At 42.5% G+C, this 16,606-nt stretch overlaps 1 protein-coding gene across 1 annotated transcript in view; it reads right to left on the reverse strand.

Moving 5' to 3' along the window:
* Positions 1–16,606, reverse strand: part of MYO1E (myosin IE) — a 107,783-nt gene that overhangs the window by 66,637 nt on the left and 24,540 nt on the right. The gene's annotated exons all lie outside the window — the stretch shown is intronic.

The raw sequence follows: 16,606 nt of genomic DNA on the forward strand, positions 1-16,606 counted from the left end.
CTTTCAACATTAAAACTGCCAGTCACCAGTAGTCCTATCTATGGGAAAGAATTCATCCATTCTCTGTGTGCTACTGAAGTTCAACCACTTTGTAGCCTCACGAGAGGCTCACACACTTCATTACGTATTCCTGAGATGGAGGTCAAAGTCACTGGAGGCTGTAGTAGTCCTGTAGAGAACACATATTGTGTGTGTTTGAAGGCAGCTTCAAGCTAGAATAGATTAGTCTTCTTTACTGTATATACTTTTTTAAACCACAATAGAAGTTGTATCTGTTCCATCAAATGGAAGTTTTGCTGACCACATAGCACAATATATGCTGATTTGTTATTTAAAGCAAGTCTCAAACTGGGCAAATTCTTGTTTTCTCCAACTCACTGAAGCTAATCCTTTATTGCTATGCAGACACATATTACAGAGTGCTGAAAGACAAGAGTGAAAGTTATAGACAAATATCTAAGCTGCTTAAGAAACCAGGCTCAGTTGTTAGAAACAGGTACTCAACATTATCTCGAGTTTCACATACTGGATACTCAGGTACTGCCAACTCCTCTTTCACTTGTAGGTACACTTCTGACGTGACTTGCTCTGCCGAACACCTATCCCTGCCTTCCTTCTCATCTGAAAATGGTTCATGCTTCGAACTCTGTGGTTGCAACTCAGTGCTGAGACAAAAAACTAAAGCACAGCAGAACAGCAAAAGCAGTGGCCTCTCCTACAATGAAGTCATTCTCCCCACTCCCAACTGCTTCAAATGGAGCTCAAGTCTTTGCTCATTAAAGGCCAGACCTCAGCTCAGACCTCCACAGACATGCAGAGAGCCAGAACAGGATCTCCATTTGTTACAAAACATCCCGGTTCACTTTTTTCCCCCCAAGTCAAGTCTAAATCTTAAAAGACCATAACAAATAGCACAGTCTGGAGAAGTTACTCCAACTTCTGTTTACTGGCAGTTTCTTCCTATAACCAGAAACACCAACATGGGTCCTGGGTCCTGACAGGGCTCTGAACCACTGCTCCTGCTGGGACTTGGCCCTTAGCCAGTAGCCAGTACTGGCCACCAAACACATGCCCGAGGGGCTGCCGAGTCCCATCCTCAGCTGGGAGGAGAAAGTCCCTCCTCACAGCAGCACTGTGAGCCAATGCCACCCCTTGCCAGTGCACCCAGCAAAGATGGTTGCAGACAGCTGTGATTATGATCCTCCCAGCTACCCCAGGAAAACGCATGAAGAGAAGCTTTGCAAAGCCAACAGCCACAGCAGAGCAAATAATGGCCAACAGTCTGGGCACAGCTCAGGATAGAATGATGCATTTTTAGCACTTTTGCAATGGATTTCTCAGCAGGTTTATGCTGCTCCTCTGTAGCAGGAGCCTGATGCATCCCCCTCCACCAGGGCAAATTAGTTCCAAAAAGGCACCTTACTCCAGACTACTCAAGTCCTGCAGGTTACACAAAAAACAGCCAGGATCCCCTCAAAAAATGAAGACATCCAAAGTGCCCTGCTCTGAGGCACCTATTTTTGCTTTTCCACTGCAAAGACCAGAATGTTTTTGTAGGAATCTTTGGTTTGCTGAATCTAGCAATTACTAACCAATATAGCAGCTCCCAGTATATACTTAAATTTGAGGAGAAGCACTGAAAAAGGCTTTGGAGATGACCAACAACACAGCATCAAGTTGTGGAAACATGGCTGTGAGTAAGGCACAGATTTTAAGTGGAGAAAATAAATCCAGATGAAGTAATTCTGTTCTTAGTGGATGTACTATATTTTAATTGGTGAAGTCAAATATTTGTTTTCTTGGATTCAGGCAATTCAGAATTCAGGAACTAATCAAGTTTACTTGTGAAGCAGGGATATTTCACGGGACAGAAGCTATACGTAATAAGATCACGCTTAGTAACACATCAGTGTTCACAGTATCAGAATTTTTAATTCAAATTATGGTAGGAAGGATATCAGAAGTTAGCTGACAGGAGTAGTGTGTCAATTTAACTTGCTTTCATAAAAACTGTACTATCAAGAATCAACAAAAAATACAGAACTAACTAGGATACAAGGGTCTAACAGAACTATGGATTCCCATGACTAATTGTTTTTTCCTAGATGATTACATCCTATCATTAATTCCTTCAAAAACATGGTCTATATTTAGCTAGACAGCAGAAACAATTACACAGAATCCATGTTTCATTTGCCTTACCAGAAGATACCATAGAATTATGTACTAAATCAGACTATGTAGACAGCTTGTACCTCTGTGCTCTCCAAGCAAGAATGGGAGGTTTTGTAGCTTTATATCCTTTCTGGAATGAATCTAACCACATTTTTAATTCCCATTTGATTTAAGTATACCTGTAGTATGACTGTTTTTCAGTTACTGTTATAAATACTTCTGCACATTTCTCTTTCTTTAGGTATGTACTGAATACAGGTGAGGATCAGTACAAGAAAACAAATGCTTTCATGATTAATAAACAGATAAATCAAATGCTTCTCAAATACTGAAAGAAAAAACAAATAATTTAAAAGTATGCACTTGCTTTTGAGTCCCATGACATGGCCTTTAAGATTAGGCTTAGCAAAAGTTCTCCTTCAATACGCCTCAAGAACACTGCTTCCCTTAGCAAAGGAAGTACTTTCCAGTTCATATTCCAAAACACCTGCTCGAAGATAGTCCAAAAGCCAAGTGATCAGGAGGTGACCATGCTAGTGTGTGCCAGAAGAAGCACAACAGCTCAAAGATGTTTACAATACCTAGGTAAACTTGTGCCCTCAGAATGTTCCTACCACCCCTCAGAGCAGCAGTACTTCCACACCAAATGAGCTATGAGATTCCAGGGCTCACAACCCCAGGGACTCCCAATGCATTGGTAGAGTTAAGCACACTTTGCATCCGTGCACTTCTTTACAAAGCTGAGAATAACATTGGGTTGAAAGTTATTGCACAAGCAAATTTGGAAGCACTTAGGCATTTGTGCAGACTTGTATCCTTCAAGGCAGGGGAAAAAAAAACCAAAACAAAACAAGATGAGACAAGTTCTTGACTACCGCTTGGCACTCCAAATATATTACTAACAAGAGGTTCCAACTTCCATCTTTCTGTATTTCTGCTATTAGCAATATCCAACTCAAAGCACAGGAAAAGACATCAATCACTGCAAAAGATAACAGAGTGCATTGGTAAACTGCCTAGAATTTAAAGCCTCACAAATGCTGTGGAATGTCAGACTGAAAACAGAAGACTGTCCTAGGGTGCAAGATCAAACATCAGGCAGTATATTTTATAAGACACAAGCAGGAAACACTTTAAATCTGTTGAAAACATTTCTCTTGTTTTATAGAAGGTATCAGGCTGCATTGTTCAGACTTGAATATGACTTCAACACTTAAATTAGACATGGCTGACCAAGAGTGGTTACAGACTCAGGCTCAGCTGATGACAGTGATTCAGTGAGTGGTTCTGAGCTGGCAAAGAAAAAAAGCCCCACACTTCCTGTACAGGGACAAGTGCAGCAAGTCACTATGAGACTGCTAATCCTGTTTGAAAGAGGCCAACAAAAACCTCTCATTTAGACTTCAGATTGCTGAAAAAAGCATGAAAATAGCTTCTAGAAGCACATGTTTTTGTATAAACTATTTCTGTCCCCTTTTTTTAAGGACTCTACAGAAAAACATCTATCATCACTACATCCCAAAGCCATTGCACTGTTCCCCTGACAGCCAGAAGTGGCTTTCATCAGACACTTCTGGCAGCTGAAAAATCACACGCATGACAGGAGAGCAGAGCACCAGACTTATTTTATAATCCTTTTGACACTTCCAGCACAGTGTTGATCATGAAGCATGCTCAAGATCTGTTAATATCTGGCTTTAACTTTCAAGTTCACATTTAGTTGCTGAATTTAAGAAGTTAATAGATAAGTCTTTGTACTTAAAAGTACCTTGCAAGCAGGCTTCCCAATAAGTACCACTTCTGATAGCTCTGACTCACAGTCCAGTTGCCAACACTGCTTGTTAGCTCTCACGTAGCTTAGTTTAAAAAAGTATTTTCAGTTTCAACTAAAAAAAATTAAATGTGGAAGTTTTTAAATACACTTCATAGTTTATAAGGCCAATCCACAGGTGGTTTTAGCATCAATTAAATACTGTTGTGTCTTTGGGGAAAAACCCTTGACCATATCCTTCTTCCTAGGCTCTACACATTAAATAATCTTGGGTTTAGATGTATGTGCTTGTGTAGAGGACAGCATCAAAGCCCAAAGCCATTTACACATTTATATGAAGCATATTTAACAAAAGAGGCAGAAAGCACCTGTGAGGTTCAGGGTGTGGAAAAGCTGTAGATTAAGACACCTTTTCCTATCACAGCAATGACTTAGTCAAGCAGAGAGAACGGATCCCAGGACTTGACTGCACACCTGGCATCCCCAGGGGGTATTCACAGTTTCAAAGCAGCGAGGGAGGAAAGCAGGAGGTGGAGGATGGGAAAGCTAGAAGAGGAGAATGAGTCAGGAAAGGAGTGACAACCGTACTTCCTGGGCAGGACAGTAATTGGCATCTCAGGAACGTGGGGAAGGGAGCAGGAGATGGGAAAGACTGAACCGAGTCCAGGAAGGTCTGACTAAAACACAGCTCCTCACACCCAGGCTCCCCCAGGAGTGCCACGGGAGGCTGAGGCTGTGGTGAATGTTTGAACAACTCCTCAGAGACAGCTGTCAGTTCTCATCTTAAGACAGGGAGAAAATTCTTGCTTACTTCCTGCCATATTTCTCTGATATTTACAAATACTGTTACAGCCATAGAAAAAATAATAAAAGCCAAACAACACACTACAGGTACCCAGAATCCTCTGACTACAGCAGTTCCAAAAGTTAGCAGGCACCCCATACACCTGGAATACCTCCCCATACACAGGCAGTACAAAAACCACTTCCATCAGTTGATAGGAATGCTGGTCATTTGCTAGTGACCAGCATCAACCAGAAAAGCTCCTTGGCAGACCATAGGTAGTGAGGAAGTGAATGGCCTCCAACAGATGAGAAAATGTGTGAGAGAACCCTCATATGATTTTCCCTGAAAGGTTTAGCCTTTTACGCTAAAGTAAACCTTTGCTGCTCATATTCAAAGTCAGAGTTTACATAGTACGAAATGGCTTAATTCAAAGAGTTAACAGCACTTCAAGGCAACCCGTTCTTACCAAAGCCTGTGCCTGGACTTCTGTGCTTGCAAAGGAATTGAACTATTTTCCAGATCCTTATTTTTGTAGCACACACTTATACACACACACACACACACACACACACACTCTCTTCCCAGCTCCAAAAACTGCTTCAATTTTACTGCTTCTAGTCTTGCAGGGTTAACTCCCAGAACAAAACCCGTGTTAATCAGGTGCAAAATCCCTTTCTAACACAGTTCTTAATGCCTTTCAGTAGCCACACACCACCTAGATCTGGAATGCAGCTTCCTAAGAAAAGCAGACTAAAGTATTGCATTACAAGAGTGTTTTAGGAAACTGAAAAAGAAAGCAGATGAATGTCATTTATAAGCCATTTATTGTGGCAATAACCAGAATCAAAAGGTAAGCAAAAGCCTGACAACTTGCAGACCAATCCCAGGCTGGTCTCCACCAGCAGAATGACAAGGCTCTGTGTCAGAACTCTTCAGATAACAGGAAATTTGTTCCCAGCGTTAGCCAGGGTCTTTGGCAAAGTAAGAGCTAGGAGTGCAGGAGGCAAGATCACCTCTTATCTTGTTGCTCCCTTTCTCATCACATGCAGCAACTAAGTTAGGCTTTATTAATATAAAGGATTCTTCTGAAACTCTGAAGATATTTACATGTGCTATACATTTGTATCATTAATATATACATGCATACTATATTAGAATACAAATCCAAACACAAAGGCATTTCATATTCCTTATTGTGAAATTAGGAGTACCAAAACTTTTATTTTTTAATATACCCTGGACAGAGCAACGCATGACCATTTAGGTCAATGATACTTTTAGACTAACTCCTACAACTGAGAAGAGAATATACTGGTATTTAGGAAATCAAATTAATTACAAAAGGCAATAATAACTGTTTTCTAAAGAGATGTACAAATTTTTAGTGTTTCAAGCAAGGTAACATACTTTCCATGTTAAGATGGGAACAACTGAAAACTCATAAAAGCTTAACATTTCATGTGCTAACAATGACAAAACTCATTTTAACTTCACCCATGCCACATATGCAGCAACAATGCCTTAAGAACAAGGCAGTGACACTGGTGAAAGTTATTCCTTTAAGTTAAGAAAAAGTGGCTGCAAACAGTTTAAACTACTAATAGCAGAGCCACCCCATTTCCTTCACAAACCAGTTATGTATGTAGGGCGGAAAAAAAAAACATATCTGGAAGGCAAAAGAGATTATGAGAAAAATGCTTAAGATATACATAAATACACAATCACATATTCAGTTTTCAGCTGCAGAAGTTGCATTTGAGTAGCACTGTGCATACATTAGTGTCTTCTGAAAAAGTGCTCTAACATACACAATATATCCATAAATCATTCCAGAGGTCTAAACTAGAAACAAAGACAAGCATGCACACAATGCAAGCCTAAACAAAACTCATCAACTATGAATCACTAGCTTTAGTACTGAACTTGCTGCTGTGTTTTAGTACATTTTATATATCAGCCAGAAAGAAACATCATATAGCTGGAAGATTTTTCCATTAATGCACCTCTAGACATAACGCAAAGCACATGCTGTTACCCTCCCTAGTATTCCACATTTGGCAGAAAGCAAGGTTTGAGCTTAGGCTACTGTCTGCAGCACCAGACAGAAAAGCACCCTTCAAATACAGAAGTATCACTGTCTTGCTTGTGACTTTCCTGCAGAAAAAAAAAAAAGACTTAAGATAGTATAAGGTCCCAGTTCCCATTGCACATTCACTATCTCACGACCAAATCCTAAAGGCCCCTCAAGCTAATCCAGTCTTTCATTTCTGCAGACTTTCATAGGCACTACATGTAATCAAGACATTCTCAGCATCTTGCTGGACTGGGCTATAAATATCCAATGCCAAACTGCTGTAAAAAGGTTCCTTTTTAAAAATCAGTCTTCCATCTTTGTGGAAGAGGTGGAAACAAGAAGACCTCAAGTATGCACAGATAAAATGCACATACTGACTAAAGTGTTACCGAAAATTGCTTAGCATTGAAACACTGGATAAAGGTAACATAGAAACACATTGGGGTTTTTAACACAAGTAAATCAGACAACCCTGGTTTGCTCAACAGCTTGTGAGCTAATCCAGATACTGCTGATCCTGCTTTCTCTTGGGAGCTTTCCCTTTTCACTCTGCCCAACAAATTGGTACAAAACTTCAGCAGAAGTACTCATGAACACAGATTATGCAAAAGCAGGCAAAGTTGATCACTTATGAGTTGTTGTTGGGGTGGAGCATTTATTTGATTTTGTGGTTGGCTTTTTCTCTAAATATAGTAGCAGTTTATGCCTTAGAAATATTTGCTGATTGACATTCAAAGTTTTATCTTTAGAAGAGTCAAACCAGCTGACAGTACTCAGGGGAACAATCTTTCCCTAAAGACTGAAGAGCTACTTTAAATGAAAGGTCCATGATCAATTCTGTAACATGGTACAGATCCTCTATCCAGTTCAAGATCCTCCAACGCTTTTCCATGAACTACCTCTCGATGTGAAGGTTCAAACGCACAATGTAATAGCATAAAGTCCAGCTGACCATATGCTTCCCTTCTGAGCAGTTTCAGCTTAGTTTCACCATGAGGTTTCCTGCACATTATGGATGGAGTCCTTCACTGGATTGGGACTACTTGGCACTGACGTAATACCCAGTCTTTGAAGACTTACAAGCTGCAGCTAAGCTGTTAGAGGCTTTTAGGGTTTTTTATTTTGAATTTAAAACATTGAAACACAGTTAAGAAAATGGATGCATTTCAAGAGAAAAAATTCAAGTTGCCAAATGCTCTTTAGACTTGTCAGCTTTATGGCAGTTTTGCCCTGCTGTTGTTCATTCCCACCTTGTACTGCCATGTACAACCATGAAACAGCTCACCCATTCCATGCTTGCAGATCTCCTCCTGACACCATGCTGTTAACCTGACACAGATATTGGTCTGGATTAAAAATAAACCAGCAAAAATAAGCTTACATATTGTTAAGTGCACAGAGCTGCACAGTGTGCCAGCTGAACTGGGCTGGGCAGAGCACCATGGCAGGCACTGGAGAAGGCACTGGTGACAACAGTGACACCGTTATTTGCTCTGCTCTGTCACATGGCCCAAGAAGCACCAACAGCACCTGATGGCAGTGCTAACTCAGCACCCTGCACTTGGGACTTTTCAGAACAGGAAAGGTCACTTCGGGGTCTACAGTGCAGAAGATATGGCAGAAAATACTCAATTTAGAAACAAAACACAAAACACTTTTAATGTTCAGCTTCTTTTGCCCTCCAGACATCAAAACTCTTAAGACAAGAAAAAGGGGAATAATGTGAGATTTTTATACAACACAGAGAATGAGTATAAAGTTTCAGGATATTAGTAGCATGATTCATGTTCATCAGCAGTCATTGTAAGTCCTGCCAGGCAATCCTTCTGCCAACTAAATTACAAAATACTACCTTCTGATGACTATCAAACAATTGTTTGGGCATAATTATTTGAAAATACAGTGATTTTTAAAACATTCTTTTTTGATTTTGTTGTAATAATTACTTACCAATAATCTAAAAATGCAATTCATATTAGTTTGAGATCTCACAGTACAGACTACTTCAGAATCAAATTAAAAGCTGGAGAATAACTGCCTGAATACATCCCTCAAAAGTGTATCTTGTGGAAGAAATTAATTCTCTTATTTTGATAAAGCAAATCTCACAGAGTATGCTGCCAGTTAGTTATATGTATTTACACACAATACATTGATTAAAACCTTTCATTAAAAAGGAATTAATGGAGTTCACAGCAGATCAACTGACACTGATCTCAAAGTATTCCTGGTAACAGGCAGACATCTCTGAAGCACCTGCACTGAGGACTTCCAACCCCATTTAACATGTCAGCAGTCTAAGCAATGACCCAACTTCTACCAAGGAGTCCATATGTGCCACAGGTGTTTGTGACACAGCAGGTACTTGAGGAGCAAAGGTTAAGGCCAACAAGTTGATCTGAATCACCTGGCAAAACAATCAACCCCTAGGGAACACAAGTACCTATTTTATTCAAAGCTCCTTACCAAAACCAGGTTTTTAAGAGGTGGTTGGTACCATGATTCCTAACTTCAAGAGAAGTTTTAGCTTCCCAACCTCTGCATTGCTTTATTTAAAGCAAAGATTTGTGCTCTACACAGGTGTAACCAGATTCAGCTGTACTTCCCTCAGGAAGTCAAAGCAGAGGTAATGGCAATAACTGAGGCATCCTTGGAAAGGTATTGGGAGTGAAGCTCTGAATACACAAGAACTAGGCTGGTCAGTCTTTAAAACTTAACTTTAGTTAATCTTTAGGAGAAATATTGCAAAAGTTTTCCAAGCATCTCAACACTCAGGTCTTTAGTATTCTGCTTTAGAACAGTTTTAAATAAATTACTCGTTTAAAAGTTATGGACTTTAGCCTAACTTTTACCACAGGGTTTTGCACCACTTGTTCTCAAGTTCTTGTGTAACAGGTAGACATAATCGTTACTTGAATTACTTCAGGATGAGAGCTATTATCAATCATGAGAAGGCAATTACTAAAGACAAACCAGGTTCACCTGCCGAACCTCGATTTTCCCTCAGTGTAGCACTGCGGTGTTTTCCGGACATCCCGTCCCCTCGTCACACCTGACCCGTACAGCCCCAGCAGTGGCGGTGCCCGAGCTGGCGTGTTCCGGAGCTCCATCTGCGGCACACCTGAGCGCTCCCGCTGCCGCTCCGCAGCCCGGCGGGAGAGGGGACCGCAGTGACACCGGCACTGCTCACGGAGGGAGCACCGCGGGGCGGGGGTGCGGCTCTGCCCACCGAGACCGCTCCGCCAGCGCCCTCCGAGCCCGAGAGGCGTCACCTGTTGTTCGACCACACCGTGCCGTTCCCCTGCCACAGGATTCCTCTTACCCGAGGACACCAACATCCGAAACCCCCTCAGATCCCCGGCGGCGGGAGAGGGCGGGAGACGCGGCTCGTACTCCACAGGCGGCGCCGGCCCTGCCCGCGCCCCGCGATGGGACGGGCGGGCTCGGGACGGGACCGAGGGCACCGACGCGGCTCCGCAGGGCCGGCAGCGGCTAGCCCCCGCCAAGTGCCTGGCACGGCACGGCCCGGCTTCCCACAGGCCGGCGCGGTTACACAACCGCTCCCCGGTCGGGAGCGGGACACGGAGCGCTGCCGCGGCCCCTTCCCGGCACCGCGTGAGGGGACGCGACAGCCGCGCTCCCGCCGCCGCCCCGCGGTCCGCCGGCCCACCACAGCTGCCCCGGCCCCGCTCGGCCCCCTGCCGAGCTCCCCGCTCACCATCGCGGCTCCTCAGCGCTGCGCTGCCCGTGGCTCTGCCCAGACACGCCGGCGCCCCGGTACGGAGGGACGGGCGGGCCGAGGCGAGGCAGGGGAGGGGAGCGGCGGCTCCGCCCTCCCCGCGCGCGCAGCTTCTGGATGGGCGGGGCGCGGCCGGGCCGGGGCCGGAGAGGGCGGGCGGGTGGCGATTGGGCTTGGAGCTGGAGCCGAACGGTGCGGGAAGGGAACCGGGAAGAACGAGCGGCACGGAGCCAGGGCTACCCCGCGCTTATGGGCGATGTGTCCATAAATGGAGAAGTCGCCGCTGCGCAGCCAATGGCCGCGCGCCGCCGGGACGTCATTCCCTCAGGGAATCCCGGCGCGCGGCCCGCGAGCTCCGGCCCAGAGCGCGGGCGGCTGCTGCTCCGAGCGCTCCCCGGGCTGAGCGCTCCCCGGGCTGAGCGCTACCCGCACGGCGCTGCCCGCCACGGACAGGCCTTGAGCCAGCGGGGGTGCCCGTGCCCCCAAGCGTGCTGCGTGCTCTGCCCTTCCCTTCTCCCGCGTACCCGCTGAACTAAGGTGCTGCTAATCCCTGCAAACGCTGGAAAGTACGGCGCATCTTGTCACCGGGTGGATGCTGAAACAAGTCCTGCAGGCATATCACGGGCGCAAAATAGCCCAAGTGCCTGCAGGCAGCCGGCATGTGCCCCACGTTGCTCAGCTCGTTGTGACCTGAACACAACCAGTACAACTTCCAGGGACTGCGCTTTCTAAGCGATCAAACCAGTAAACGCACCCGCAGCTGAGGGCTGTAGTCCTGCTAACAAACGTTTCACTTCAGGCTTGAAGCCCTGCAGTTGGCTCTAATGGAGTTCTAGAGCCACTTCTAAGCCAGAATATAAATAAAATGGAAACAACACAATGTAACAATCATAACAGCCAAACCTCTAGTCTTATGTTGATACCGCTTCCAAACCACTTTGGAAACCACTCCCAATGGATACAGATCCTGGTTTTCATCAATAGATTGTACTGGGATTTAGTTTATTTCCGATTAAACAGAAGCACAGTTATTGGAAAAAAATAGGGACAGAAAAAAAAAGTTCAAAATATATGTATTCAATTTTCATTGTTTTTGTGAAGAAAATAAAGACTCGTGTCCACACTAATTCAGAGATTAGGCATAAGTGGATTCACTTCTGGCTTTTTGGAGGAGTACCCTGCTCTGGCTGCTCCTAGCCAGGTGCTGGTTCTGCAGCCAGATCTGCCAGTGCAGAGGAAGGACAGTGCTGTTCAGCACATGGCTCTGGCTGCAGGATAGGTGTGATGGTTTGCAGCCATTAAACACATGGGTGATCAAGTGTTACAAACTCAAACCACCCTGATGTGCACAATAAAGAAATGGGACAAAACTTCAACTATTTATCTGCCCCCTCTCACGTCCCACAGACTTTGGTGGTTTGGATGAAAAGCAACAGTTCTTTGGGCATGTTTCATCCTTGGTTTTGAAGAATAGACAAAACACTTCTCAGCTCAGCTGGGCTTACGTTGTATAATTACTGATCATGTGAGGCTTGGGATTTCCATAGTGGATTTCTTGGATGTTGGCTGACGTTGACACAAAAGGTAGGGAATATTTTCATTGAGAAAATAGCTGGGTGGCAAATATGAGCTGCAACAGCTATTAAAGCAAAAATATATCTGGTAATGCTAATAGTGCACAACACTTTTATTCTCAACAGAAGGTGAATACAGCAGTTCTATGGAAATAGGACAAAAATAATTTGCCTAGTATTTCATTTGAACATGGAAATGTTACATAAAATTATGAGACTGTGATAAAAAGCAATGGAAAAAGTCATGCAAGATTCCAGAGTGTATTTATATTGGGCCAACAGAAGACAGAAAATCAATACAGGTTTTGTAGGTTTTTCTATTTGCTTTGGATGTGGATCTGTTTAATGTATAGGTTAATTTCCTTAGGACATACATATTTGTATGTATGTGTATTTACATACATAGAAACATCTTTATAAGAAGTTATGAATGACAAGAAACAAGGTTGTGGAAGAATATCTAAAAAGTGCATTGGCCAGCTAATCAAGAAACTGGTCCAGAGTTCACTGAAATGAATGTGTGCTACTGGGTCCATCTACTCTACATAGACTACAAAGATGACTTTCAACAACATTTTTGGAGCTGAAAGAATCAGTGCTGTGCGTCTGCATGAATCTTTGCTAAGCACTGAGTGGACCAAGCACAGTCTAATTCACAATAAACTCTTTTCATGCTTTTAAACATTCTGCTTATTTTAATGATAAACATCTAATTCCCAAGCTGACTATATTGAGTGAATGATACGTGTTCAACATCCTTGCTCAGAAGCAGGGGAAAGCATTTCCCCTTGAATGTCAGTGGTGGTGTGCCTAAATGGTCTGCATGCTCCACCAGCCAAGAATGTGCAAATCATCTCTGGGAAAGGCAGAACACACATTATCATGTTGAGGAGCTCGAGCCGAGTAAAGAGGAACCTCTGTACTTTTAAATGATGCATAAAACTTAGAAGTGGTGACATTTCTATCAAAACATTCATATGGACAGGATGCCTTTCAAAATCTTTGAAAGATTTAAGAAAAATTCCCTGTATCAAGAACTTCCATCAGTTTTTTTCAGCGCGTGTATTGTCTGACAGTCTGTTTGGTTAGTAACACCTACCAGCTCATGCACAGAAGTGCTAACATCAAGAATTATTTTGAGGATATTTTCTAGCTGCAAACATTTGCACTGCTCGATTCTCCTGATATTGATCACTAGAGCTAGCTTTGGGGAAATATTTAAGGACAAGCTCCACTTCAGTGCCTGAGGAGGTTTGTTAGCCGAGCATTTGGGACTTGCAGGGGTTGCTCCAGGCTCAGCATTCACAGAAGTGACACCATGGTGCAGCTGGCAACTCACATGTGCCTTTCCACCTACCCACTGCCTGAGTGACACTGTGTGCCAGCACCAAGCAGGGATCAGGATGGTGCTAAAATGTGGAAAGACTAAACTGACTGAAAAAAACCCACCAAGTCATTTATCTCTGGAAAAGCCACAGAATAAAGCTTTCCCTTGCTCTCCATTCTAAAACATTATTGTGGCTTCAGAAAGAAATAACTTTTACGAGAAGTCAGTGAATCTGGAAAAGATTAGAAATTTTAATGAAACAAACACTGCTCTGACTGCTTTCTAATTGGCTAAAACTGACAGCAAAGGCAAAAAAAAAGGGCATTAGTGCTTTTCTCTTACTTAAAGACTACAATTAAAGTAAGTTTTGTCAGACAGATATTTGTCTTCTGTTGGCCGGAATAATTTAATTATTTAATTAATGCTTCAAAGCCATTAAAATAAGGCTTAATAACCTTAACAAGGCATCATTCTTTTAGTTAGAAAACCACATAATCTGGTACTTCTTACAGTAGTAAGATGAAGGACTTGTGTAATATAAAAACAAATTATATTAAGAAAACTTTCAAAATTCAATGTAGTTTTTTTTCCTGTATCTGCCTTCCAAAGAATAAACAGTCACTTTTGAATTGTAAAATTTTCTTCTAAAATGCAGATGGTTACACTCTGCCTTCAGTTACACTTGGAGTATGTAGAATTCTACTTACAGGAAATAAAAAATGGATTCAGCAACTTATTCTTGTGAAATATAGGGAGGGAGAAACAAAATGGCATGTATAAAACAAAGGCAGAATTTTATGGCTTAAAATGTGATGAAATCACTTCAGTGATTAGGACAGGTTGGAAAATAATATAATCATTGTAGCTTCCTCTAACTCTGTACCTAGTAAAAATTCTTCTTTTCTCTCCTTTGCTGGCCTCGAATGAGAGCAGCATCCCTGTTCAGAAAATATGTCCTTACTGTGTTAAACATGTCCATCTAAAGTACCACTGGAGTAAAAAGTACAGTAACAAAGTGAACAGCCTTTTTACATCCTCTGCTTGGTTTGAGGCTTTTTGAGGGAAAATAGCATGTGGCTCTTTCACTGTGGATCTGATTAAGAGAAGCCTCAGATGTAAGAGATACTTAGAATTCACGGAGTTGAATTTTTTTCTCCAACTGCAAACCAAAATGTATGAATAATGCTGTTATTTGCAAGGCTGGTATAAACCTGGAAGAAGTCCACAAGGACTTGGTAAATGAGGAGTGCTGCCTCCTGTGTTCCTGGGACTGAATTCAGTTGAGCTGTGTACATTCACAACAACAAAATTACAAAGATTTTTTTTTCCATCAGAGGGAGATTTTTTGAAAAATTACACAAGCTTTTAAGATCAAAACTTTATGCTATGATGGGCAACCTGATCTAACATCAAAATCAGCCTTGCTCTGAGCAGGGAGTTGGACCATCTTCCCTCTGAGGTCCCTTCCAGCCTAAATTGCTCAGTTCTGTAATTCTGTGATTATTTAAGTGGGATCAATTAATGAGTGAGACAGTTGAAGACTCCAAAATAAATTAATATTATTGTTGATGTTGTGCCTTGATAAAGAGATTGTGATACAAATTTGCCTTTTAGAAAATAAATCTACACATTCACTATGCACTACACTGAAGATATAATGATATAAAATACAACAGTTTAGTACTGCTTTAGTTAGAAACATCAAGAAAATGATATAAGTACAAAAATAATGATCTCTGATAAGATGAAAAGAGCATTTGTATGGGTCAAACCAAAGACCATTCACCTCAAATCCCATGTTGGACAGTGGTGGTGTGGATTCCTTGGGAAGCGTGTAAGAACAGACAAGAATTTACAAGTCCCCTCCCTCACTCTTGGCCTCCACTGCTGCCAGAGAAGGGCTAGAGGGAGAAAGCAGGCTGAGAGCTGAGCATGGAGGTACCTTTTAATGTTATTTTCAAGACTGCAGTAGGAGGTACAAATGTTATGTTTTTAAATTAACTCAAATTGATTTGCTTTAACAAACAATTGGCTTTCAAGCCTTACTCTGCAGACATACATACTGAAGAAAGCACTGAGTATCTGAGCAGTTTTTCAGCAAGAAAAACCACTAGACAGGTGTTCAAAAACTACACAGGGGAATGAAGGTAGTCTAGATATTTGCCAGGTCAGGAATACAGCTGTGTACATCAGTGAACTAGAGCAAGTTCAGCAGAGGCCAGGGAGATGGTTGGAGCTGAATCCCTGAGGAAGCAGGGCTTGCTCAGCCTGATGAAAGCAGAGTTTGGGGGACCTAACAGTACCTATGACAAAGTCATCAAGATGGCAAATTTGCACCCTTCACAGAGGCACATATCGGGAAGACATCAACATAAATGTAAACAAGAGAGGTTCAGACTAGGTATAAAGAAAATGTTCTTCCCTCAGCAGCCAAACAAACATGGGAACAGGTTGTCCACCGAAGATGGACAGTCTCCACCCTTGGAGGTTTTCAAGAGTAGGCTGGGAAAAACCCTGAACCACTGCACTTGGCCTCATCAATCACCTTGCTTGGAGCAGGAGGTTGGACAGGTGTTCTCCTGAGGTTCATTCCAAGCTGAATTATCCTACAATCTTATGACTCTCAGTTCATGGTTTTCAAAGCACCTATGGCATGTTTTATTTTCTGGCCTGATCCCTTGATGTGGGAATTACTTTAAAATAAGTAGGTCAATCACAGTGTGAATTCAGATCCTACCTTGCGTTTTAAAATAGAGTGTGCATGGTATAACCATTTTATCCTTCACATCTACCAGATCTCAAATCCTGCAATGGTTTGCCTATACAACAGTATGGGATGTTGCCCAGATTTTAATAAAATCAGAGGCAATCTGCTATTTCAGAGTGAACTGGTGCAGTAAGTTCTTCTCCGATTTCACTTAGGCTTTGTTTACCCAAGGTGGTTGTATCAAAGTCCAAGGAATGACACAAGCAGGAAACAAAAGTGAAGGCAGACACACCCTCTGTGGCCTTTGTTTTTCCAGTAATATTTTCTCTTAGCTGACACGCCTCTGCTGTGCAAGCAGATGGATCCTATTTGCTGTGATATATGAAGTTTTACTGAAGCTGCATGTTAGATCTTGTTTGAAAATGTAACATGGAAATTTTATAAACAAGGCT

This window comes from Lichenostomus cassidix, chromosome 10 (assembly GCF_008360975.1).
Source record: "Lichenostomus cassidix isolate B80296 chromosome 10, HeHo_3.0, whole genome shotgun sequence".
Lineage (NCBI taxonomy): Eukaryota > Metazoa > Chordata > Aves > Passeriformes > Meliphagidae > Lichenostomus > Lichenostomus cassidix.